Raw genomic sequence first — 25,281 nt, 5'->3', positions numbered from 1 at the left:
CCAAAAATATTATCTTAATGAAATTAATTTAGAAATTAAAGTATAAATTACTTTAAAAAGCAATAAAAAAACCCAATATTCACCTAAATTATATGGGTATTACAATATACACTCTTATATGAACCCAATTTAAGGGTCTAGTAAAATTTATGATTAATACATATTTGAAAAGTAAAGATAATGAGAAACATATCTATGAAAAAATGGTATGTAGTCAAGATATAACAATGGACAATTTCAAAACTGTGTTACTACAAAGAAAGTTTTGTTACAAATAAAGACAAAATAATAGAAAATAAGTATATTAAATGGTTAAATAGCACTATAATAATTGCAAATAAAATATTATAAGTTATAATATTTCTACTATCTCTTTCAAATATTAAAATATATATGGTGACATCAATAGCAAGAAGTTTTAAAGATAGGAACTTTTTTTTTTTTTTTTTTTTTTTTTTAGATAGGAACTTTTATAGACACTATTTCAAAATATATAACACATTTTAAACTGTGAAAATAATTTCAATAATAAAATATATTTCTAGAAAATGGAATTACATTTCTTATAGGTAGTAAATTGTGGTATTAGAAAGAAGGATCCTCTCTCAGAACCTTCCTGATGCCGCATTTGTATCCTGTTTCTCCAACCTCCAGGGCCCATTCAATCCTTCCAGCCTGTGACGAGCAGCAGAGAAAAACTAATTACATATCATTTTCTTGCCCCATACACACCTTGAGGCAAGCAAAAAAATAGAATAAATTTTAACAATGAGGGAAATTGTTCACATCCTGGCCCATCAGTGTGGCAACCTAATTGGTGCCAAATTCTGGGAGGTGATAAGTGATGAACATGGCATAGACCCCACCGACACCTATCATGGGGATAGAGACCTGCAGTTGGACTGCATCTCCATGAACTACAATGAAGCCACAGGTGACAAATATGTTCCTCATGCCATCTTGGTGGATCTAGAACCTGGGACCATGGACTCTATTCGCTTAGGTCCTTTTGGTCAGATCTTCAGACCAGACAATTTTGTTTTTGGTCAGTCTGGGGCAGGCAACAACTGGGCCAAGGACCACTACACAGAAGGTGCCGAGCTGGTTAAGTCGTGGATGTGGTTCTGAAGGAGGCAGAGATCTGCGACTGCCTTTAGGGTTTCCAGCTGACCCACTCGCTGGAAGGGGCACAGATTCTGGAATGGGCACCTTGCTCATCAGCAAGACATGTGAAGACTATCCCAATGGCATAATGAAGTCTTCAGTGTAGTGCCCTCACCCAAAGTGTCCGAATCTGTAGCTGAGCCCTATAATGCCACCCTCACCATCCATCAGCTGGTGGAGAACACTGATGAGACCTACTGCATCCACAACCAGGCCCTTTACAACATCTGCTTCCACACCCTCAAGCTGACCACACCAACCTAAGGGGACCTGAACCGCCTCATCCTGACCACTAAGAGTGGTGTCACCACCTGCCTCCACTTCCTTAGCCAGCTCATTGCTGACCTCTGCAAGCTGGCAGTCAACATGGTGTCCTTCCCATGTCTTCACTTCTTCATGCCTGTTTTTTCCCCTCTAACCAGAGGTGGAAGCCAGCAGTATCAGACACTCACTGTGCCCGAGCTCACCCAGAAGATCTTCTATGCCAAGAACACAATGGCTGCCTGTGACCCCCACTATGGCTGGTACCTCACCTTGGCTCCTGTCTTCTGTGGGTGAATGTCCATGAAGGAGGTGGATGAGCAGAAGCTCAACATGCAGAACAAGAGCAGCAGCTACTTCCTGGAATCAATCCCCAGCAACGTCAAGACAGCTGTCTGCAACATCCCAATCTGTGGCCTCAAGGTTGTGGTCACTTTCATTGGCAAGAGCACGGCCATACCGGAGTTGTTCAAGTTCACCTGAGTGCAGTTCTCTTCCATGTTCTGCTGGAACGCCTTCCTCCACTGTACACAGGCGAGGGCAGGGACGAGATGGATATCACCAAGGCTGAGAGCAACATGAAAGACCTCATCTCTGAATACCACCAGTAGCAAGATGCCACAGCAGAAGAAGAGATTTTTAGTGAGGAGGCTGAATAGGAGGCCTAAGGTCAAACCCCGTCACCTAAGTCTTCTCAGTCCCTTCAGACTTCTTCCTCAGTCATCCCTTTCCTCTCCCTCAGAATTTGCATTTTCTGACTCTTTTTTTTTTCTTTTTATGGGAGGTGGGTAGAGGTTCTAGAACAGTGCCTGGCACATAATAGGCACTCAATAAATATTTGTCATTTGTTAAATATCTCCTCTCTCTTTCCACTTCTGGCAGAACCGTTTCTGCCATTCTGGGTAACCCTGTATTTCCTTCTGGTGCCCATTCCTCCCATCTGTCCAGTTAACATTTCCAACTTCGTTTTCAAGATAACTCATCAAGAAGCTGTGTCTCATCAAATCTCATGTAGAACTGTGGGCTGACAGCCCAGTTAGATGACCACCAACCTAGACCTGTGTGGTAGCCCAGGGGAAAGGAAACCAAGCAACAGGTAGAAGTCCCTACAAGGAAGAGATGGTTTTTGTTTTGTTTTGTTTTTTTAACAACTTTATTGGGGTATACTTGCTTTACAATGGTGTGTTAGTTTCTGCTTTATAACAAAGTGAATCAGTTATACATATATTCCCATATCTCTTCCCTCTTGCGTCTCCCTCCCTCCCACCCTCCCTATCCCACCCCTCCAGGCTGTCACAAAGCACCAAGGCGATATCCCTATGCCATGCGGCTGCTTCCCACTAGCATTCTACCTTATGTTTTTTAGTGTATATATGTCCATGACTTTCTCTCGTCCTTTCACAGCTCACCCTTCCCCCTCCCCATATCCTCAAGTCTGTTCTCCAGTAGGTCTGTGTCTTTATTCCTGTCTTACCCCTAGGTTCTTCATGACATTCTTTTTTCTTAAATTCCATATATATGTGTTAGCATACGGTATTTGTCTTTTTCTTTCTGACTTATTTCACTCTGTATGACAGACTCTAGGTCTATCTACCTCATTACAAATAGCTCAATTTCGTTTCTCTTTATGGCTGAGTAATATTCCATTGTATATATGTGCCACATCTTCTTTATCCATTCATTTGTCAATGGACATTTAGGTTGCTTCCATGTCCTGGCTATTGTAAACAGAGCTGCAATGAACATTTTGGTACATGACTCTTTTTGAATTTTGGTTTTCTCAGGGTATATGCCCAGTAGTGGGATTGCTGGGTCTTATGGTAGTTCTACTTGTAGTTTTTTAAGGAACCTCCATACTGTTCTCCATAGTGGCTTACAAATTCACATTCCCACCAGCAGTGCAAGAGTGTTCCCTTTTCTCCACACCCTCTCCAGCATTTATTGTTTCTAGATATTTGATGATGGCCATTCTGACTGGTGTGAGATGATATCTCATTGTAGTTTTCATTTGCATTTCTCTAATGATTAATGATGTTGAGCATTCTTTCATGTGTTTGTTGGCAGTCTGTATATCTTCTTTGGAGAAATGTCTATTTAGGTCTTCTGCCCAGTTTTGGATTGGGTTGTTTGTTTCTTTGTTATTGAGCTGAATGAGCTGCTTGTAAATTTTGGAGATTAATCCTTTGTCAGTTGCTTCATTTGAAAATATTTTCTCCCATGCTGAGGGTTGTCTTTTGGTCTTGTTTATGGTTTCCTTTGCTGTGCAAAAGCTTTGAAGTTTCATTAGGTCCCATTTGTTTATTTTTGTTTTTATTTCCATTTCTCTAGGAGGTGGGTCAGAAAGGATCTTGCTGTGATTTATGTCATAGAGTGTTCTGCCTATGTTTTCCTCTAAGAGTTTAATAGTTTCTGGCCTTACATTTAGGTCTTTAATCCATTTTGAGCTTATTTTTGTGTATGGTGTTAGGGAGTGATCTAATCTCATACTTTTACAGGTATCTGTCCAGTTTTCACAGCACCACTTACTGAAGAGGCTGTCCTTTCTCCACTGTACATTCCTGCCACCTTTATCAAAGATAAGGTGTCCATATGTGTGTGGGTTTATCTCTGGGCTTTCTATCCTGTTCCATTGATCTATCTTTCTGTTTTTGTGCCAGTACCATACTGTCTTGATTACTGTAGCTTTGTAGTATAGTCTGAAGTCAGGGAGCCTGATTCCTCCAGCTCCGTCTTTCATTCTCAAGATTGCTTTCGCTATTCAGGGTCTTTTGTGTTTCCATACAAATTGTGAAATTTTTCATTCTAGTTCTGTGACAAATGCCAGTGGTAGTTTGATAGGGATTGCATTGAATCTATAGATTGCTTTGGGTAGTAGAGTCATTTTCACAACGTCAATTCTTCCAATCCAAGAACATGGTATATCTCTCCATCTATTTGTATCATCTTTAATTTCTTTCATCAGTGTCTTATAATTTTCTGCATATAGGTCTTTTGTTTCCTTAGGTAGGTTTATTCCAAGATATTTTATTCTTTTTGTTGCAATGGTAAATGGGAGTTTTCTTGATTTCACTTTCAGATTTTTCATCGTTAGTATATAGGAATGCCAGAGATTTCTGTGCATTAATTTTGTATCCTGCTACTTTACCAAATTCATTGATTAGCTCTAGTAGTTTTCTGGTAGCAACTTTAGGATTCTCTATGTATAGGATCATGTCATCTGCAAACAGTGACAGATTTACTTCTTCTTTTCTGATTTGGATTCCTTTTATTTCCTTTTCTTCTCTGATTGCTTTGGCTAAAACTTCCAAAACTATGTTGAATAAGAGCGGTGAGAGTGGGCAACCTTGTCTTGTTCCTGATCTTAGTGGAAATGCTTTCAGTTTTTCACCATTGAGGATGATGTTGGCTGTGGGCTTGTCATATATGGCCTTTATTATGTTGAGGAAAGTTCCCTCTATGCTTACTTTCTGCAGGGTTTTTATCATAAATGGGTGTTGAATTTTGTCAAAAGCTTTCTCTGCATCTATTGAGATGATCATATGGTTTTTCTCCTTGAATTTGTTAATATGGTTTATCACATTGATAGATTTGCGTATATTGAAAAATCCTTGCATTTCTGGGACAAACCCCACATGATCATGGTGTATGATCCTTTTAATGTGCTGTTGGATTCTGTTTGCTAGTATTTTGTTGAGGATTTTTGCATCTATGTTCACCAGTGATATTGGCCTGTAGTTTTCTTTCTCTGTGACATCCTTGTCTGGTTTTGGTATCAGGGTGATGGTGGCCTCGTAGAATGTGTTTGGAAGTGTTCCTCTCTCTGCTATATTTTGGAAGAATTTGAGAAGGATAGATGTTAGCTCTTCTCTAAATATTTGATAGAATTCGCCTGTGAAACCATCTGGTCCTGAGCTTTTGTTTGTTGGAAGATTTTTAATCACAGTTTCAATTTCAGTGCTTGTGATTGGTCTGTTCATATTTTCTATTTCTTCCTGATTCAGTCTTGGCAGGTTGTGCATTTCTAAAATTTGTCCATTTCTTCCAGATTGTCCATTTTATTGGCATAGAGTTGCTTGTAGTAATCTCTCATGATCTTTTATATTTCTGCAGTGTCAGTTGTTACTTCTCCTTTTTCATTTCTAATTCTATTGATTTGAGTCTTCTCCCTTTTTTTCCTGATGAGTCTGGCTAGTGGTTTATCTATTTTGTTTATCTTCTCAAAGAACCAGCTTTTAATTTTATTGATCTTTGTTATTGTTTCCTTCATTTATTTTTCATTTATTTCTGTTTTGATTTTTATGATTCCTTCCTTCTGCTAGCTTTGGTGTATTTTTGTTCTTCTTTCTCTAATTGCATGAGGTGCAAGGTTAGGTTGTTTATTCGAGATGTTTCCTGCTTCTTAAGGTGGGCTTGTATTGCTATAAACTTCCCCCTTAGAACTGCTTTTGCTGCATCCCATAGGTTTTGAGTCATTGTGTCTCCATTGTCATATGTTTCTAGTTATTTTTTTATTTCCTCTTTGATTTTCTTCACTGATCGCTTCATTATTAAGTAGTGTATTGTTTAGCCTCCATGTGTTTGTATTTTTTACAGATCTTTTCCTGTAATTGATATCTAGTCTCATGACGTTGTTGTTGGAAAAGATACTTGATACAATTTCAAGTTTCTTAAATTTATCAAGGCTTGATTTGTGACCCAAGATATGATCTATCCTGGAGATTGTTCCATGAGCACTTGAGAAAATTGTGTATTCTGTTGTTTTTGGATGGAGTGTCCTACAAATATCAATTAAGTCCATCTTGTTTAATGTATCATTTAAAGCTTGTGTTTCCTTATTTATTTTCATTTTGGATGATCTGTCCATGGGTGAAAGTGGGGTGTTATAGTCCCCTATATGAATGTGTTACTGTTGATTTCCCCTTTTATGGCTGTTAGTATTTGCCTTATGTATTGAGGTGCTCCTATGTTGGGTGCATAAATATTTACAATTGTTATATCTTCTTCTTGGATCGATCCCTTGATCATTATCTAGTGTTCTTCTTTGTCTCTTTTGATAGTCCTTATTTTAAAGTCTATTTTGTCTGATATGAGAATTGGTACTCCAGCTTTCTTTTGGTTTCCATTTGCATGGAATATCTTTTTCCATCCCCTTACTTTCAATCTGTATGTGTCTCTAGGTCTGAAGTGGGTCTCTTGTAGACAGCATATATGAGGGTCTTGTTTTTGTATCCATTCAGCCAATCTGTATCTTTTGGTGGGAGCATTTAGTCCATTTACATTTAAGGTAATTATCGATATGTATGTTCCTATTCCCGCTTTCTAAATTGTTTTGGGTTCGTTATTATAGGTCTTTTCCTTCTCATGTGTTTCATGTCTAGAGAAGTTCCTTTAGCATTTGTTGTAAAGCTGGTTTGGTGGTGCTGAACTCTCTCAGCTTTTGCTTCTCTGTGAATGTTTTAATTTCTCCATCAAATCTGAATGAGATCCTGGCTGGGTAGAGTAGTCTTGGTTGCAGGTGTTTCTCCTTCATCACTTTTAGTTTGTCCTACCACTCCCTTCTGGCTTGTAGGGTTTCAGCTGAAAGATCAGCTGTTTACCTTATGGGGATTCGCTTGTGTGTTATTTGTTATTTTTCCCTTGCTGCTTTTAATATGCTTTCTTTGTATTTAATTTTTGACAGTTTGATTAATATGTGTTTGGCATATATCTCCTTGGATTTATCCTGTATGGAACTCTCTGTGCTTCCTGGACTTGATTAACTATTTCCTTTCCCATATTAGGGAAGTTTTCCACTATAATCTCTTCAAATATTTTCTCAGTCCCTTTCTTTTTCTCTTCTCCTGGAACCGCTATAATTTGAACGTTGGTGTGTTTAAAGTTGTCCCAGAGGTCTCTGAGACTGTCCTCAGTTCTTTTCATTCTTTTTTCTTTATTCTGCTCTGCAGTAGTTATTTCCACTATTTTATCTTCCAGGTCACTTATCCGTTCTTCTGCCTCAGTTATTCTGCTATTGATCCCATCTAGAGTTCTTTTACTTTCATTTATTGTGTTGTTCATCGTTGCTTGTTTCATCTTTAGTTCTTCTAGGTCCTTGTTAACTGTTTCTTGCATTTTGTCCATTCTATTTCCATGATTTTGGATCATCCTTGCTATCATTTTTCTGAATTCTTTATCAGGTAGACTGCCTATTTCCTCTTCATTTGTTAGTTCTGTTGCAGTTTTATCTTGCTCCTTTATCTGCTGTGTGCTTTTCTGTCCTCTCATTTGTCTTATCTTACTGTGTCTGGGGTCTGCTTTTTGCAGGCTGCACGTTCGTAGTTCCCACTGTTTTTGATGTCTGTCTCCAGTGGCTAAGGTTGGTTCAGTGGGGTGTGTAGGCTTCCTGGTGGAGGGGACTACTGCCTGTGTTGTGGTGGATGAGGCTGGATCTTGTCTCTCTAGTGGGCAGTCACATCTGGTGGTGTGTTTTGAGGTGTCTGTGGACTTATTTTGATTTTAGGCAGCCTCTCTGCTAATGGGTGGGGTTGTGTTCCTGTTTTGCTAGTTGTTTGGCATAGGTTGTCCAGCACTGTAGCTTGCTGGTCGTTGAGTGAAGCTGGGTGCTGGTGTTAAGATGAAGGTCTCTGGGAGATTTTCGCCATTTGATATTATGTGGAGCTGGGAGGTCTCTTGTTGACCAGTGTCCTGAAGTTGGCTCTCCCACCTCAGAGGCAGAGCCCTGACTCCTGGCTGGAGCACCAAGAGCCTTTCATCCACACGGCTCAGAATAAAAGGGAGAAAAAGTGAGAGAATTAGTAGAAGTATGAAGAAAGAAAGAAAGAAAGAAAGGAGGGAATGAAGGAAGGAAGGAAGGAAGGAAGAAAGAAAGAAAGAAAAAGAAACAAAGAAGGAAAGAAAGGGGGGGAGGAAGGAAGGAAGGAGGGAAGGAAGGAAAAAAAGACAGAAAGGAAGAAGATACAGTAAAATAAAATAAAGTATAATAAAGTTATTGAATTGAAAAATAATTATTTAGAAAAAAAAGAGGGACAGATAGAACCTTAAGACAAATGTTGGAAGCAAAGCTATACAGACAAAATCTTACACAGCAGCATACACATACACCCTCAGAAAAAGAGGTAAAGGGGAAGAAATCATAAATCTTGCTCTCAGAGACCACCTCCTCAATTTGGGATGATTCATTGTGTAAAGGAGGGAAGGAAGGAAAGGAAGGAAGGAAGGAAGGAAGGAAGGAAGGAAGGAAGAAGAAAGAAAGAAAGAAAGAAAGAAAGAAAGAAAGAAAAAAGAAAGAATGAACGAAGGTAAAGTATAATAAAGTTATTAAAATTAATTATTAAGAAAAAAATTTAAAAAAAAAACCATGGACGGATAGAACCCTAGGACAAATGGTGGAAGCAAAGCTATACAGACAAGATCTCACACAGAAGCATACACATATACATTCACAAAAAGAGGAAAAGGGGAGAAAATCATAGATCTTGCTCTCGAAGCCCACCTCCTCAATTTGGGATGATTCGTTGTCTATTCATGTATTCCACAGATGCAGGGTACATCAAGTTGATTGTGGAGCTTTAACCCACTGCTTCTGAGGCTGCTGGGAGAGATTTTCCTTTCTCTTCTTTGTTCTCACAGCTCACAGGGGCTCAGCTTTGGATTTGGCCCTGCCTCTGCGTGTAGGTCGCTGGAGGGCATCTGTGTTTTGCTCAGAAAGGATGGGGTTAAAGGAGCCGCTGATTCGTGGGCTCTGGAACACTCAGGCCGGGGGGAGGGAGGGACACTGCATGTGGGGTGGGCCTGTGGCGGCAGAGGCCGGCGTGACGTTGCACCAGACTGAGGCCTGCCGTGCGTTCTCCCGGGGAAGTTGTCCCCGGATCCCGGGAACCTGGCAGTGGCGAGCTGCACAGACTCCCTGGAAGAGGGGTGTGGAGAGTGACCTGTGCTCGCACACAGGCCCCTTGGTGGTGGCAGCAGCAGCCTTAGCATCTCCCGCCCGTCCCTGGGGTCCATGCTTTTAGCCGCGGCTCGCACCCATGTCTGGGGTTTGCGCTTTTAGCCGCAGCTCGCGCCCGTCTCTGCAGTTCCTTTAAGCAGTGCTCTTAAACCCCTCTCCTCACGCACCAGGAAACAAAGAGGGAAGAAAAAGTCTCTTGCCTCTTCGGCAGGTGCAGACTTTTCCCCGGACTCCCTCCCGGCTAGCTGTGGTGCACTAACCCCTTCAGGCTATGTTCAAGCCACCAACCCCAGTCCTCTCCCTGTGCTCCGACTGAAACTGAAACCCGAGTCTCAGCTCGCAGCCCCGCCCGCCCCGGCGGGTGAGCAGACAAGCCTCTCGGGCTGGTGAGTGCCGGTCGGCACCGATCCTCTCTGCGGGAATCTCTCCGCTTTGCCCTCCTGCCCTCCTATTGCTGTGCACTCCTCCGCGGCCCTGAAGCTCCCCCCTCCGCCTCCTGCAGTCTCCACCCACGAAGGGGCTTCCTAGTGTGTGGAAACTTTTCCTCCTTCACAGCTCCCTCCCACTGGTGCAGGTGCCATCCCTATTCTTTTGTCTCTGTTTTTTCTTTTTTTCTTTTGCCCTACCCAGGTACGTGGGGAGTTTCTTGCCTTTTGGGAGGTCTGAGGTCTTCTGCCAGCCTTCAGTAGGTGTTCTGTAGGAGCTGTTCCACGTGTAGATGTATTTCTGATGTATCTGTGGGGAGGAAGGTTATCTCCGCGTCTTACACTTACGCCATCTTCTAGGTCCCCCCCGAGGTGGGGTTTTTAAGAAGGGCATCCAGGTTATTGAAGTCCTAGTTTCCAGATATCTCCCCACTCCTCTCTCAGTTTCTGGGGAGGTGTTAACAGTACTATCTCCATTTTCAGTCTCCTCCAAGCTCTGTCCTTGGTGGTTTCCTTTGCAGGGGTCTGACCCCCACCCTGTCAAGGGGGATCCTTCCCTCTTCCACTTTGCCTCCTTCATAATGTTGGATTCCTTCCTTAACCCTGGTGGGAAAAAGGGGTCAAGAGGAGTAAGAGAGAGACTAGCCTTGGTCCCTAAGTCTCCAGAAAGCCCCTCTACAACCCTATTATTTCTTACAGAAAAAAAATATATATATCAGTCATTCTGTACATATATGTAAAGGTATGTGCTGTCATCTAAATGTCATTCCCCAGATAGGGGACAGGACACCCTCCATCTTTTGGCAACATCTCATCTCTTGCTTTTACTATTGCCTTTTCCCCCCTACACTGCTTTTGTCCTATTCTACACTTCAGATTTCTAATTTTTGCTGAACTTGTTGCTTTTTTTCATATTGAAAAGATGACATTTCCCCAAGAGCCAAAAATAAGTGGGAATAGAAAAAGAAAGAAAGAAAGGAAGAAAGATCTCAAGCCAAAAATAAATTTGGCAAACATAGATTCCCCTTTTAAGTTCACGCTATGACTTAACACTCTGATATGCTCCATAATAGAATAAAACCATTTTACAAATTTAATAACAGACAGTTTTGCAGTGATAGATATTTTCCCCCAAAGAACTTGCTCTAGTATATTTTGTAAACACTATATACATACCTAACTCTATTTGTATTGACCATAATAAACACAAACTATTTAGTTAAAAAGGAAGTGTACAAAATAATGTGTGTATAGTTATCCAGTTTGTGTAGAGCTAAACAGACAAACATATGTAAATATATATAACAGTAAACACATGTAACAAGATTTTAATAAATTGAATTTTCTTGGGGATAAACTTTAGAGTATGACCAAATTTCAAATTTGTTACATTCCTATCTTGTGTGAAATTTTTAGGAGAATATACTATATTATTGTGAGAGAAATGAAGTTAAAATGACTTTATCATAAGATTATTGCTTTTTGATTTATTCCTTCATAATTTCATTAACCAACAGCATATTTTCTTAAAACTTTGTATCAACATAAAAATAATATGACTTGTATATCTTTAAGTAGCATGGTTACTTAATTGTTAAATTTGCATCACATGTGTCAATACATTTCACAGAAATAAAATTTATGATTTAGTTATTAAGCACAGCATTCAGTTCCAATTTTTCTTGAGCACGTCTTTTATTTCTTTAGTAGTACATTTGTTACAATTGAATTGCCTACCAAAATTTAAAATACACAAAGACATATGAACCCACATTCAAAATAGCTAAGCTCATATTTTTAGTTAGTGTGGCTATCTTTTGTGAATTGATACCCTTGACTGAAATATTTTGAGGAATTTTGCTGAAGTCTTCTATTAATCATGCAATCTTATGCATTTTCACAGGATGAAAGGTGAGTAAAATATTCATCTATTTTACAACTCAGTACTGATTTTCAATGTTTTGCTTATTGTTGCTTTTTTTCCAGCTAAAATCATAAAAAAGTTATTTGCTATAAAAATAAAATGGGACATATTGATAAAACATTAACCAAGTAACAAACTATCATTTTACCGTATTCCAGAATGCCCTGCATGGAGACAATATGTACAATAATTATACATTTCCAAATAAAAGAAAAGTTTAGTAGTTGTCACTCAGATGTGTATAAAATAGAGAAATCCTTAAATATTAAAGGTCAAAAATGGTCTAAAGGGTAAATGTCAGCAAACATATGATTTGTCCTATCTGGGGGAGTTTGCCTTCTGGATAAAAAAAACTTATGAATTTGTTCCCCTCTCTAATAACAAGAATCAAAGCATAAAGGTCAATGGGAAATCCAGTGGGATAAATCAAGCAGGTAAGACCAGAGTAATAAAATATATATTTTTTTATTTTAGAATTTTAATTTAGATTTGACTCATCTATATTTTTGCCTTTCTGAAATTAACTGTAGAGACACTATAACAAGCTAAATATAAAATATTTGTAGAAGAAGTGATGAATTATGTGATCCCCTACATTTGCCACATAGAGAAGCTCATAATTTGGAGCCCCATTTATAAAAAGTCTCCTTTCCCATGACAGGAAATGGAGGACACACAAAGCACTGAAACCCAATTCCCATTCCTGTCCCTGCACTATTATTACCTTGGAAACATCTTATCTTCTTTTTATGACACTGGTTGTAATGAATATTTATTTTGGATGATTCTATGCAAGTTAACCAGACCTTCTAGTAAGAACTAAGGGCTTCAAGTTTCCAAGAGTGAAATGGACCTGGCTAGGGAATTTCTGGAATAATTATTCATGGCATTCCAAAGGAGACTGTTTAATAATCTACCCCATAACATAACTATATTCTTTATTTCAGGTCTGCCTTCTGTTGTTACCATCCTCTCAATTGTTAAGGATATATTTTCCTTCTTACTCACTATTGATAATCTCCCAGTATCTCTCAGCACAATTGTAAAGAGAATATGGAATTTTCCTGGAAATCCCTTTCCAAACATATCATGTGGATTTTTTAAATAAATATCTTCAACATCCAGATAAAACTGTATTAAGTTACCTAATTGCTGCTGATATTTAATATTAAATGCTTTGGTAGTTCTATTTTTAGCTTTTTAAGGAACCTCCATACTGTTCTCTATAGTGGCTGTACCAATTTTCATCCCCACCAACAGTGTATGAGAGTTCCCTTTTCTCCACATCCTCTCCAGCATTTATTGTTTATAGATTTTTTGATGATGATCCAGCAATCCCACTCCTGGGCACATACCCAGAGAAAAGCTTAATTCAAAAAGATACATGCACCCCAATGTTCATTGTAGCACTATTTACAATAGCTATGACAAGGAAGCAACTTAAATATCCATCAACAAAGAAATGCATAAAGAAGATGTGGTACATATATGCAAGGAATATTATTCAGCCATAAAAAAGAATAAAATAATGCCATCTGCAGCAACATGAATGGACCTTGAGATTGTCATACTGAGTGAAATAAGTCAGACACAGAAAAATAAATATATGATATTGCTTATATGTAGAATCTGAAAAAAAAAGGGTACAAATGAACTTATTTACAAAACAGAAGTAGAGTCATGGATGTAGAAAACAGACTTGTGCTTACCAGGAGATGTGGGGGAGGGATAAATTGGGACATTGGGACTAACATATACTCACTACTATATATAAAATAGATAACTAATAAGAACCTGCTGTATAGCACAGGGAACTCTACTCAATACTATGTAATGGCCTATATGGGAAAATAATCTAAAAAAAAAGAAAAAAAGAATGGATATATGTATATGTATAACTGATTCTCTTTGCTGTACATCTGAAACCAACACAACATTGTAAATCAACTATACTGCAATAATTTTTTTAAAAGTTTAAATGATTTTATCATTAAATCTATATTAAATAACTATTTTATATTAAATTAAGTACAGTTTAAATATCTAAAAATCTAACATTTCATAAATAAAAATAAAATAGTATATTTTCTTCATAATTGCATGCTGTAAAAGTATAAAAAGCATCAAATAGTGCAAATTGTTTCATGGTAGCTGATAAACTGAAAATTAAGCAAAGATGAAATAAATGTTAATTGTTATAATGTAAAATAAACCTGATCATTCTTTTGAAAAATAACAATATTCAAAAATAAATACACTCTCTAAAATAGAAAAAACTCAGAGTTCTGATTCTTTAAGATGATATGACCTGAAAACCCTCCAGACTAGAATCATATTAAAAAGACAATATATTAGCAGGCAACATCCACGAGATCACTAATTGTTCAGTTACTGAACCCACATTCTGAGCATCTACTAATTTCTGCCTCTTCTCTCTTCTTAGGCAAGCTCATCCATCTCTGTGATTTTAAATGTCACCTCTATACCAAAATTTGGCAAACGTGTTTCTCACTTAAGATTTTTGTAAGCTTTAAATGTGTATGTACTGATTGCCTTTTTTCCCCAGGTGCTTGAGTATCTAATTCAATCCTAGCACAAACAACTTGATTTCTTCATCCTTAAGAAACTAATTACTTAAGATAGAATTAAATTTTTACTTTTGTTCAGAACTCAAAATTAATCTATTGCCAAAAGGTACTCATTCTGCTAGTGATGTAAAGCCATTTTCTTTCTTCATACTCTATTGTCATTATGTTAAACCAAGACACAACCATGACTGTCTTTCAATAGTCTATCATATCATAACTGTACATTAAATAATACATAATAATTCTAAGATATATCACATTTTAAGTGAAGTACATTACCTCCCATATGATGTACTTAGGGCAGATATTTTACTTATTTATAGCAAATAATCTATTACATATTACTAAAATATAAAAATTATCATGGAAATGAAATAAAAAGAGAGAAGGCAAAATACAAATTGGCCCCAAATTTACTGAAAGCATTCCTGTCTCTTTAAGGTGGTAGGGGAGACCACTTAGTATGATGGACATACAGAAGGAGTACTGAGAAAGACTACAGCATAATAAAACCTCCACAAATATATATTAATGAAATAGACCAGCAATCATTGGAAGAATGTTGAATACTACCTAACCTTCAATGAAAAGGGAATTATATTGTTTTTTTTCTTTTCTCCTTTCCATCTTGATTCTCTCACTTTATAAAAACTGAGTATGTGGCCTGTAGTGAATGAAATAATCACAAGAGAGAAAGATGTGCCAGTTTTTTTTCTTTGCGCTTTCTGTCTTATTTTGGCCTGGAGCTTTATTTTCTCTACTTAAGAAGAACTGTTGATTCAAGAAGACTAAAGGGGCTGCCAGAAGACCTAGGAGAATCATTAAGGAGCAAACTGCTTAGAGCTCAAGGCTAGATTTCAAGTGAAAATTGGTCCAGTTGGGATCACCAAGTAGGAGTTGAGTCAGGATTTCAGAGTAAATTTCTCTTAAAAGTGTAAGATATGGATCTTTGCCTCAACCACTTTCAGTTGAGATTTGTAAAACTCCTGAGAATAGCAATCACAGTGCAAGACAGTAGGGAACTACCAACTTTACCTGTGTATGGATAATTGTACATAAATGAAATTTCTGAAGAACTTATTTCATTACCAGGAACAAAAATGTTCATATCTTAAATATCTATTGAAGTGCTAATTCCTAAATAAGTTAAAACAGAATCTCAAAACTACCCGAAGGGTCTATTAGTCATTCCTGAGGATCATCCATGTAGTATATTTGTTGTACAGAAAGTCTACAGTTATCGTTTGGAATTTCCATCCTTCTTTTTCTCTTACAAGCAAGCTACTTAGAGTAGCCTCCATTTTTCCATTCTCTTACACAGGCTTGCCAAGTATACCTGGTTATGATTGCTGTGTCCTGATGTTCCCAGAGAATCCAAACATGCACTTCCTGAAGTGTACAAAATGACCTCCTCTCTTTGGGCCGGAAGCAGTTCTGCCTCTATTCAGACTATCAGAATATCTCCTCATTTTCATTTCTATCATAATAACAGGGGTGATATCCAATAGGAATAAGAGATTTTCACGACTATATACTTCTTTTTGCAGAATTCTCTCCAAGGTTTTTTTCTTTAACAAACATACACAGGAGGAATTCTGATGCATAAATGTGGCAGGAATCGGATCATTAGGGTGTGCTGTTAGGAGTTGTGTGTGTGTGTGTGTGTGTGTGTGTGTGTGTGTGTGTAAGGAGATGGAGAGGTGGGAATTGACTTTTTACAGTAAAAAAGACTGTCATATAGAATAACTAAAATAAAATTTTCATTAGGATTTAATTGATTTGTTTTGTTTCATTTATGTAGATTTTTATACTCGTGCTTATTTTATAAACTTAATAATATCATGTGTATTTACACATTTGGGTATCTTGGTGTTATGGTCAGTCTTTCATAATTAAAAAGTTCTTATTGTGCCTGTGTTTATCAGCCTACCCTCTTGTGAGTTTTAATTTTTATAATACTGGAAACAAGCTAATCAAGCAAATGAAAATTGCGTGAAAATGGGCTGAGTAAATAATCTATAAATAAAGGCTTTATTCAAGAACTGTTATGATCACTTATGTTCCTTTCTAGTTATTGGTAATCTCTTGATAGCTGAAATCACCAATTATGGGACTATGTGTAGGGTAGGGTGGTATGATATAGTTTAAAACATTGGTTAGATGGTACCCTTTTTCAATACTGAGACAGAGGTATGGACTTCAATAATTGAATGCTACTTGTCAAAATACACTTACAACTGTTGTTGACCTAAGCAAATACTATTTACCATCAGTTAAAATTTATATTTAATATTTACATTTATTGGACTGTTGACCTTCCTAAAATTAAATGATTTACTTAATACTGCATTGATTAAGATCGATAAAATTGGTATGCATCTCTTCATATGGAAAGAGTTCAATGAATATCTTCTCGAACTGAATAATGAATAAGACCCATGTGTATTCATACTCGGATACACGTTTTATTATCATGTCCCCAAAAATACTTGAGGTTTCTCCATCACCCTTAGACTCTTTCATAGAATTAAGCTTCAAATATTTTCTTTCTCTCTCTAGAATTTTCCCTTATTTCCCTGCACCAACATGTCTCTCAACTCTTTGTAATAGCTTTAGAAATACACATTTGTAGGCTATTCACAGGGAGTAGGCTTTTATAAACAAAAGGCAGACCACCTCTTATATATCTTCCCTAAGAGAAAGAACACTAGACTAAAAAATTGCTTGAATTGATGACACAAAACAAAGTGTTGATAGGTTTTCAAAAAATATTTTCAAATATTCTGTCCCACTTGAAATTTGATCAACATTTTTATCACATGCAGCTAGCTTTCCCCTTTTATAACTTCTCAAGTATTATTTCTAATAAATAGTTTAAAAAAAACCACTGTGCAAAATTGGACATTATTCATAAAACATTACATTAGAATGAAATTAGTTTAGGACTGGTATTCAGAAACTCTGATGCTTAAAATTTAACTGAATAAAATAGTCTTGATTTCAAATTCAATATATGTCACTAAAAACTATCTATCTATCTATCTATCTATCTATCTATCTATCATCACGTGTCAAGCTTAACCATGGTTTTTGCTGAAGAGTAAATTTTGTATAAATCAGAGAACCAAGTCTTACCTTTGAGTAATTAGCTTTGAATTCAATGAATTTTCTGAAAAAAATAGCTGACCAGAGTAAATGATGTATTCAAGTACAGGGCTATTACTTATCTTCTAGGTGACTAATTTAAGAAAGCAAGTTATGTGGATTAGAGATATAAATTTTTGTATTTGCATTGAGGGTGCTTGTTTGAAGAGAAAAAACATTTGTTGATAAGATAAATATTGCTTCAGTCACTTCTAAAAAATGTGAAACATTTTCCTTTGTTGATAAATATTTCTTGAATAGAGAAGGAGGAAGAAAAATTTTTGGAGACTCTTGTTGCTTCCATTACCATGTTTTCTGTTCAACATAAAGACAGAGTTAAATCGTATTTAGTCTCCTCCTATCCATTTCTAAAATAATATAGGGAAATTATATCAGTATGACATTGCCACCTCTGAATATCTAGGGCACCAGGAGGAAGCATAAGTATTAATTGAGTCTCTTTCCATATATGCTTCTATTGTATTACTTCCTTTAGAGGAATAGAGCCTTTCTTTTAATATATAAACAATTTTAAGTCACGTACATATTTAAAGAATTTTTGCAGTGCACTGAAAGTAGTACAGCTCTATTAGAAGGAACATAGCTATTGAAGAATGTTATAAATATAGAAGCTAGTATATTGAGGAGTCTCAAAACAGAGGGGTATAAATGACATTTTTGTAAATTCACTGAATTTAATCAGGCCCTGTCAAATCTCCATGTTTATCTCTGTTATATCTTGAGCAGATACCAAAATTCTCTGGTGACTTAGAAGTTTTAAAGATCAATCAAGTTAAGGATGAATTGATTTTAATTTTTCTCCTCCTTCAAGTACAGAGCCCAATTCATGTTTTCTTCTAGGACTGTAAATGGTGGGAATAAAAAATGAAGTTTATGGTTAGCTTTAATTCACTTTTCCTTTCTTGAGGCTAGATTTTTTCCAAATTATTGAGGAGATTGAAAAAAGGTGAGAAAGGAAGCATCTTTTTACCCAACTGGCACTTGCTTTATTCTACTTTGTTGTTTTTGACACTCTGGTTGGCACTGACTGGCCATTCATGTCCTCTATTTGGCATAGTCCAAGGACTTGTTCTTTCAAAGGATTTATTTGTGAGTTCTTTGGAAGACCCGGGGAAGATTCTACCTATGTAGACTTAGTTTTACCTAGTCCTTTTATAGGAATTCCCTTACCTCCTGCCACCCATGGATCCACAGTTCATGCTCTTTGTGTTCATTATCTGTAGACAATCCTCTTGGGAGAAATAACAGCAGCTCAAGCTCTATTCATTTCTGGGGTGTCCACTTACCCTATGAAAAACTCACTCCTTCTGTCCAAGAAACACAATATGGAATGTTGTCTTTCCTATTGTTTTTATCCTTGCTCTATATCTCTTCAATTCTCTTCTCTATTGCTCAGAGATGGACAGGAGAATTTTGGCATTTTTAAAAGATACTTATATGGATGAACTTTATTGAAAGTGAATATACAGAGATATTGCAGCATGCAATATCTTCTCAATATCAAATGCTGGGTGATTCTTTTCAATTTATTATGAAGAAAATAATCTGCTTATAGTAGTAGTTATTTATTTTTGTTGAGGGTTCTCTGCTTTTCTGCCTGCTCCATGATCTTTTCTTCCATATAAAGATGTGCTCTTCTATTTCCTGAATTAAGATCTGGACACAGGGATCAGCTTGGTTCAACAGCTTAATTTCTTTGACAGACTGAGGCATTTCACTTGGGTGTTTTAGTCCAACAGCAACCTTCACAATAAGGGTGCTTCAAAGTTGAGTGATATAAATGGCGGGCAGGATGACAAGTTGCACAGTGCTGCAGATTTCAGCACAAAGTCTTGTTGGCATTCTATTAGCACATTTCCTAGAAGTACCTCCTCTAGGTCTCCCAGCTCCCTTCCTAGCAGAAGATACAGGTTCTCCAGATTACAGTATGCCATGTGGGGAACTTGGGAAAGGTCATCTACTGGAGTTGAGAAGCCTAAAGATACACACTACAGAAACTCAACAGAACTGTATTTGGGCCCCAAGACAAAATTTTCTTTCCCCTTTGAGCCACGCCACTGAATACTTGAACAAATGCAATAAAAGACCCTTAGTTGTTTCTTTCCTGGAGCACAGGTTTAGAGGTCATACTCTCCACCTGCTGCTCATCACCTTTTGGCTCTTCTACCTTTGGACTTGTTTCAAGAGGACGCCCATACTGGATGGGCTCCAAGGATGCCTGGCCCTGTGCTGCTACAAGCTTCTTCATGTGCCTTAGCCTTGCATGCTCACGCCTCTGAGCGATTTCGTTTTGAATGGACAGTCTTGGCTTATTCTAAGGCAAAGCCTTAGCATCAATTGCAAACATTCTGGAAACAAAGATAATAACTAGAGCAGTATCTTCATTTCCATATTTTATAAAAGCTGCTTTAGTGTCTGGGTTTTGGTGAAAGAGAGTTAAGCTGTGCACATCATCTTGTTTTCTTTTCTCTCTCAGATGTAATATCCAGGAGACTAGGAAGTTTCTCAAACACTGTAACAAGAACAGCATGGGATATGGGTAGTCACTGACTGCAGATGGCATTAATTTGAACTTAAGGATCTGAATGTCATGCCACATGAGCTCTAATTTTTAATCCTAAAGAAGTCACCATTTTATCAACTTTTTCTTTGTCATTTTTCAAGACAGCATCACACAAATTCCATATATTTTACAGAGTCAATTCTTCAAGTAAAGGCTTTCTTTAAACCTTTTAGAAAGGTTTCTTTCCTTTTGCCTAAAATCCAGGTGACAAACTTTCAATCTCTCTTTTTAGAAAACACACATATTCACACACATACATACCCTTGGCTAATGGGAGAGTAAACCACACTCTACTCTAAAGCTTGTACACTGACTACACTAACAGTGCACTTGTGTCTCCCTCTCTTCCACACTCACTCTGACTTTTTTCCTGCCCGGTATTTTTTATGGAGCCTGGAAATTTAGGGAATATGTCATGATCACCTCTTAGTCTTAATGAAATCTTCTGACTATGACTGACTCTCTCATTATTGGGAAAATTTTTCAATTAACAATAATCGTGCATCGGATAAACCTCTTTGGCTACGACACTGCCACTATGCAAAGCTGACTCTCTCATTATAAATGTGGCTTAGTTTGGGCAGTTCTTTGGCTCCAATTCTGATTCAATGTGAAAAGTACTACTAAATATCCTGTTTTCTTATAATGATCAATAGGTATTCTGTCTTTTACTCTGGACTATTCTAAGTTGAATTTATATTCTAACTAAGTTTCTTGTATCCCAATTAATTATAATATATTATTTGTTTTCTCTTGAAAGTTTGTGTTTCATGTAACCATGAATGTTATGCATAATTTATGAATGTATTATTGTCATTAGCACTGGATTCTAGATTATCAGTTTGAATTTATAATATGTAATTTAATATGCTGGTATTTTGTCTTCCTCTTTGTTACTAGAATTATTATAGCACATAAACTGTTTAGTCTTCCCTTCTCTTAAACTGTACTTGACACAAACATAGATATTTTAAGAAACTTTGGTATAATTTCTCTCTATCATATAAGGGGTTATCTGTAATTTTGATAAGTAAATATTATATATTTAGTTCCCAGAAATTATATATATATAATATATATATATTAGTATATATTATATATATATACTTGTATAAGATACAAATTATACCTACATAGAAAGCATATACATATATACATAGATATAATTAATTTTCTCTTATTATAACTTTTAACTTTTAGTTTACTTTTTAGGTAACAACATAGAGAATTGTATTTTCACATTGTTGCTGTTATTATCAACACTCTCCCCTTGAACATTTTGATTTTGAGAATAACTTAATTACATTTGATAATGTGGAAGAGATAACATGTATTTTAATTTGAAAAAAGATTTATTTCTGATAAATAATAATCAAATTTTAAAGCCTTAATGTTTATATGAAAAGGACAGAAAGTTGATAGACTATCAAAATATGCTAGTCATACATATTTCCAATTAGCTGATATTTTAGAATTATAACTACAGGCATACCTCAGAGATATTGTAAGTTCAATTCCAAATACCACAATAAAGTGAATATCACAATACAGTCACACAAATTTTTGGTTTCCCAGTGGATATAAAATTTATGTTTACACTATACTGTAGTCTATTAAGTATACAATAGCATTTTGTCTAAAAAACAATATACATACCTTAATTAAAAAAAAAAACTTTATTGGTCTAACATGCTAACCTTCATCTGAGCCTTCAGCAAGTCATAATTTTTTGCTGGTGGAGAGTCTTGCCTCGATGTTGATGGCTGCTGATTGACCAGGGTGGTGGTTGCTGAAGTTTGGGATGGCCATGGCAATTTCTTAAAATAAGACAACAATGAAGTCTGCCTCAACAATTGACTCTTCCTTTTGTAAATGATTTCTCTGTAGCATGCAGTGTTGTTTGATAGCGTTTAACCCACAGTAGAACTTCTTTCAAAATTACAAAACCTGCTGCTTATAAAAACCTGCTGCTGCTTTATCAGCTAAGTTCATGTAATATTCTAAATCCTTTGTTGTGATTTCAACAATCTTCACCTCATCTTCACTAGGAATATATTCCATCTCAAGAAACCACTTTCCTCACTCATCCATAAAAGGCGACTCGTCATCCATTAAAGTTTTATCATGAGATTGCAGTAATTCAGTCACTTCTTCAGTCTCCACTTCTAATTCTAGTTCTTTTGTTTCTTCTGCCACATCTACAGTTACTTCCTCCACTGAAGTCTTGAATTCTTCAAGGTCATCCATGAGAGTTGGGATCGACTTCTTCTTAATTCCTATTCATGTTGATACTGTAACTGCTTCTCATGAATTATAAACGTTCTTAAGGTCACCTAGAATGGAGAATTCTTTCCAGAAGGTTTTCAATTTACTTTGCCCAGGTCCATCAGAGGAATCACTATCTATGGCAGCTATAAGCTTATGAAATTCATTTCTTAAATGATAAGACTTGAAAGTCGAATTATTCCTTAATTCATGGGCTGCAGAATAGATGTTGTATTAGCAAGTGTGAAAATAACATTAATTTTGTTGTACATCTCTATTAGAACTCTTGGATGACCAGGTACCTTGTAAATGAACAGGAATATTTTAAAGAATTTTTTTTTTTTTTCCTGAGCAGTAGGTTTCAACTTTGGGCTTAAAATATTCAATAAACCATGTTGTCAACAGATGTACTATCATCCAGACTTTGATATTCAATTTATAGAGCACAGGAAAACTAGACTTAGTATAATTTTTAAGAGCTGTACAATTTTTGGAATGGTAATAAATGAGTGTTGGCTTCAACTTAAACTCACCAACTATATTAACCCCTAAAAAAGAGTCAGGCTGTCCTTTGAAGAATTGAAGCTAAGCATTGCCTTATCCTGTCTAGCTACGAAAGTCCTAGATAACATCTTTTTCTAATATAAAGTAATTTTGTCTACCTTGAAAATATGTTGTTTAGTGTATCCACCTTCATTATCTTGACTAGAGTGTCTGAATAACTTGCTGAAGCTTCTACATCAGCACTTATTTCTTCACCTTGTACTTCTGTGTTATGGAGATGGTTTCTTTCCTTCAACCTCATGAACCAGCCGCTGCTAACTTCAGACGTTTTTTCTGCATCTTCCTCATCTATCTCAGCCTTGCCAGAATTGAAGAGAGTTATGGCCTTGCTCTGGATTGGCTTTGGTTTAAGGGAAAGTTGCATTTGGTTTGATCCTCTATCCAGACCACTACAACTTTCTTCATGTCACCAAGAAAGCTGCTTTTCTTTCTTATCATTCATGTGTTCACTGGTGTAGCACTTTTAATTTCCTTCAAGAACTTTTCCTTTGCATTCACAACTTGGCTAACTGTTGGGTACAAGAGGCCTAGCTTTTGGCCTATCTCAGCTTTCTACATGCCTTCCTCACTAAGCTAAATCATTTCTAGCTTTTGATTTAAAGTGAGAGATGTGTGACTCTTCCTTTCACTTAGAAGTCACTGGAGGGTTATTAATTGGTCTAATTTCCATATTGTTGTATCTCAGGAAGAGGAAGGTCCCAAGAGAGGGAAAAAGATGGGGGAATGGCTGGTCAGTGGAGCAGATTGTCACACACAACATTTATTGACTAAGTTTGCTGTCATATGGTATGGTTTGTGGCATGTCAAAACAATTAGAATAGTAGCATCAAAACTCACTGATGACAGACCACCATAACAAATATAATAATAATGAAAGTTTGAAATAGTGTGAGAATCACCAAACTGTAACCAAGAAACACATAGGAGCAAATGCTGTTAGAAAAATCGTGCCTACAGGCTTGCTTTATACAGGGTTGCCACAAAACTTCAATTTGTATAAAATGCAATATCTGAGATACTCAATGAAGTGAAGCATAGTAAAAAAAGTATTCCTGTATATCAACTTATAACCTCACATTAATAATGCCCAGATCAAATATTATTTTAAAGTAATAAAGCTTAAGCTTTCTTAACTATAGATATGAAATAAAACCATCACTCAGTGATACTTGAGCCAAAAATCCAGTGAATCTTGTGAATTTAGCAATTTAATTATATTGTGCAATATTCTGCATCCCTTCAGCATACCACTATCCTTGCAGGAATGAAATGATGATTATTTTTATGAGTGAAGATGTTAATACTGACAATGTTTAAAAATTTCTTCTAAACGTTTTTTCTTACAAAATTAAAATTTTACCATAAAATAGAATATTTCAATGAAATTTGATTAACAAATGATTTTGTATTACTCATGACAGGGTTTTATATTTTCTCAGTATAAGAAACTGGTATAGGCCACACATGTATTTCAGTTAATTATTTCCAGTGCAACAGTAGACTTAAATATCTGAGTATATTATCTACTCCTATAGAGAGATGGCATGCTCGTATGTTATACTGTTTTTGTTTATAGGATGTAGTTCCTAAATTTCATTCTGTTCATATTCTGATATTTGAAATATTTTCAAATCAATCATTTATTTACCTGTCTATAAGATACCTTCCTTTGTAATGAGAGATAAGAGTTTTATAGTGTAGTAAAATTCTGAGTATCATTTTTAGTATTTCTATTATCTTAATCTTGTAATATAACTATATCAACTTTATCATTATATTTACTTTTTAAATTTTTTATTGAAATATTGTTGATTTACAATGTTGTATTAATTTCTTCTATAAAGAGAAGTAACTCAGTTATATACATATATACATTATTTTTTTATATTCTTTTTCATTATGGTTTATCCTAGGAGACAGGATATAGTTCTCTGTGATATACAGTAGGACCTTGTTATTTATCCATTATAAATGTAATGGTTTGCCTCTACTAACCCCAAACTCTCACTCCATCCACTACCCTCTGAGTGTAGCTCTGCTCTAATAAGCTTTACTGCCTTGTATCTTACATGTTTATGTGTTTACATTGGATAGGTTCTCAAGTTCCTGGTCTGCCATATTTCAGAACCAGAAGTGCCCTCCTTCCCTTTTCTATAAACCATCAGTGGATGGCATTTATTCCCACAGCTTTAGCTGCTGTCTATAAGTTGATTAACCCCCAAATCTCTATCTCTGGCATGGACATCTATCTCATTTCAGTCCCAGAAATATACTTCTAATTGACAAGCAGAGATTCTCACCTGAATATCCCATAAAAATCTCAAACTCTGTATCTTCAAATTTATAGTCACTCAAAACTGGATTTATTTTTTCAACTAATGGTATCACCATCCCATCGGTTTTCCACACATCTG

General features: G+C 36.3%; 3 pseudogenes; 1 reads left to right on the top strand and 2 right to left on the bottom strand.

The window, feature by feature from the left end:
• The first annotated feature begins 768 nt into the window (after positions 1-768).
• LOC101276967 (tubulin beta chain-like) lies at positions 769-2,084 on the top strand (annotated as a pseudogene).
• Positions 2,085-18,996: 16,912 nt separating this feature from the next.
• Positions 18,997-22,285, bottom strand: LOC101279921 (elongation factor-like GTPase 1; annotated as a pseudogene).
• On the bottom strand, positions 20,504-20,586 carry LOC117196617 (uncharacterized; annotated as a pseudogene).
• Positions 22,286-25,281: the final 2,996 nt, after the last annotated feature.

Source organism: Orcinus orca, chromosome 18, assembly GCF_937001465.1.
Source record: "Orcinus orca chromosome 18, mOrcOrc1.1, whole genome shotgun sequence".
NCBI lineage: Eukaryota > Metazoa > Chordata > Mammalia > Artiodactyla > Delphinidae > Orcinus > Orcinus orca.
Note: the sequence above shows the minus strand (reverse complement) of the source record. Positions and strands in the feature narration are given on the sequence as shown.